Source organism: Aplysia californica, unplaced genomic scaffold (genome assembly GCF_000002075.1).
Source record: "Aplysia californica isolate F4 #8 unplaced genomic scaffold, AplCal3.0 scaffold00447, whole genome shotgun sequence".
Taxonomy (NCBI): domain Eukaryota; kingdom Metazoa; phylum Mollusca; class Gastropoda; order Aplysiida; family Aplysiidae; genus Aplysia; species Aplysia californica.
Window position 1 is genome coordinate 160,224 of NW_004797717.1, and position 2,750 is coordinate 162,973.

The 2,750-nt window shown below is 42.3% G+C and overlaps 1 protein-coding gene across 2 annotated transcripts in view; it reads left to right on the plus strand.

Annotated features, from left to right (window-relative positions):
• Positions 1-2,750, plus strand: part of LOC101858431 (tubby-related protein 4) — a 173,460-nt gene that overhangs the window by 144,750 nt on the left and 25,960 nt on the right. The window lies entirely within an intron of this gene.

Below are 2,750 nucleotides of genomic sequence, written 5' to 3' on the forward strand. Positions count from 1 at the left end.
TTTTTTTGGTAGCTTAAAAAACAGACAGGACTGTTAACTACACTTCTTGTGAACCCCCCCCCCTCTCAACCAGCTTTTGTGCCCTTATAAGTTAATTTCCTTCTCTCTATATCCTCCAGGTTCTGTGTGAATTCACTCTTTCGTCTTTCGTTCTTTGTAACTTTGCGCACAAAGTCTGCAGACTTTCACGGAATTAACGATTTTAGCCCCGGTTTTTTTTTTTTCTTTCTGCTTTCTTTTTACTTTTTTTCTTTGCGAAAAGACACTGTCGCAGTTCAAGGACGGATGTTTGTTGCATGTTTTTTGTTTTAATTTTATATTTCACTTAATCATTAAATTTTCTTTTTGATTTATTGGTCTCATTTTTCAAATGCAGGAGAGACCTTGTTGACCATAGTTTGTTGTTATTGTTACCAAAAAGGATCAGGCGATATTAAAATGCGTTGTTTGAAAGTAATGGAGAACACACCATCAAATGGATTCGTTTGTCTGGGACTGACTTGCGGATGACACAGGTTGGAATCTTAACAGGGCATCTATTATCGTTTATTGCTGGAGGAGATTTTATTCCTCTCCGCCCGTTCGGCTCTGTCGCTTCGGAGAATGGAACTTAAATCGAAGGGCCTGCCTTAAAAATAACCCTGTTGGTTTGTTTTGTGGTTTCTTTCTCTTTGTTTTTTCTTGGGGGGGGGGGGGGTTAATGTAAGTGTATTATGCCCACATCGATTAACTTACGATCATTTAGGAGGCATCCTCGGCCCTTCAGGCCAGGGCCAAACCTGGCTGAGAGAGATACAACATCCCTGCTAATAGACATAATATAGTATGCTCCTGGAAAATTTTCGTCACTCGAGAATTGAACTCACGTCTTCTGCATGAGACGGCGACTCCTCTAACCAACGCACCACAGATGGCGGTCTTGTCGTGATGAAAGGAGGAATAAGCCCAGATTACGAAGTAACCTGTATTATCATTATGAGTGTTTAGCCGTGGCACAGGGACAGGCACTTAAAGATTTAGACTCAGCCTTATTATAAGGCGCAACCCCCCCCCCCCCCCCCCCCCCCCCCATAATCATAGACGTGGACATTACTTTTTGGGGGGTTTTGGTAAGTGTTTTATGGCGGTCTCAACTGCATAAGGTCATATGAGGGCGCGGGACACATTAAGCATTTTTAGTTTGGTAGGAATTAATTTTGAATTTTCCCCGTTGGCCGCCGAAGCCAACTCTTATCGATTGTATAGAAATGACTGAACCGGCGTCTATAGTGTAACGGTTAAGCGCTTTGTCGCTATACGCAGAAGACCTGAGTTCGATTCCTTTATAGATATAATTTTTTGTCGAGTTAAATAGGTCTTTCAGCTGGGACGTTGTATCCCTCTTGTCAGCCTCAGTTGGTTAAAGTGTGTCTATGGGGGTGAAAAACATCTGCATGAAAAAGAGAAATGATGAGTGTTTTGTTTGAAACGGAAGACTTTGCACGGGTGTGTCGCTAGCTCCCCGGGGGGGGGGGGGGGGAATTAAAATTTGGTCACACTACTCGTTACTTCTTTTTCTTCTCTTGTTTTTTTTTATCGTTTGTGTCTCTCTATCCCGCTTTTTTCCCCTACGCCAAATGGTTGTTATTGTGTCATTGTTCTGCTATTTACTCTAATGAATCTAAGACATCCCACGCGACCAGTCCAGTGGCTGACTGATGTATGTTTGTTTTTTTCGTGTTTTTTTTTAAAGACAGCTTTCCTCCCAATTGTAGGTAGGTGGTTGTTAATGGGTGGTAAGTGAGTGTTCAGGTGTGGGTTTTCTCCATCTTTCCTATGAAACACATGTCACCTCATTTTTTGTTTGTGTTTGTTACGCTATTGTAACGCCTCTAATCTTCGGCACTTATATGGTCTAACTGTGCTGCAAGTGCCATAAAATTATAATTGGAGCGCACTAAAAAGCATCTTCTCAGTTGAAATCCTTCAGCGACGGTCGATGTTTTCCATCTCTTTTATCTACTATTCTACAGACTTATTATTACTTATCTTAACATGTACAAACTACACTGACTATGTACGGGCACGGGGAATAGTAAAGATTTCCATTAACTTGGCTGGTTCGGAAGTTATGCAGAAAGCGTGGAGATTCCGATTTTTTTTCCTTTGACTCTCCTTTACCATCTTTTCCTAGTGACGGTCAGTAGCCAATGCCATGTTTGCAGGACTATCTGTGTTGGTGTGAATGTGTCTTTCGTGTAAAGGTTGATAGATTATTGTATACGTTGACAGATGGATGGATGGGTGGATGGATGGATGGACGGATGGGCTGGGTGGTGGACGAACGGTTGGATGCAAAGCAAATTTGCCCCTCGCTGATCAATAAGTTTCAATAGATTCTTTAATCTTTCTAGCGGGGTTTTTCCCCTGTTCCCTTTATGCAGCCCCCCTCCCCTTCCCAGTGATTGCACTTTGATATCGAACCCTGTAAAGTACTTTTCGAACGTGTGCAAATTGGAACTGTAAAGTTGGCAATTCAGGCTTTTAAAGACGCGTTGGTTTTCACTGTATGCTCGCTATTAGCATATCCGGCTAGGCTTGGTGACTTTTACCAAGTAAAAATCGATGTGGCGCTCGGAATCAAGCCGATGGCTGAACCTTTAAATTGGTTTTGTGTGGTCGTTATCGTAATGTAATTGCTGCTGGTGTTGTTGTTGTTGTTGTTGATACTGTCGTTGTTGTAGTTTGAACGAGGTTGTTTTGTTGGGGGG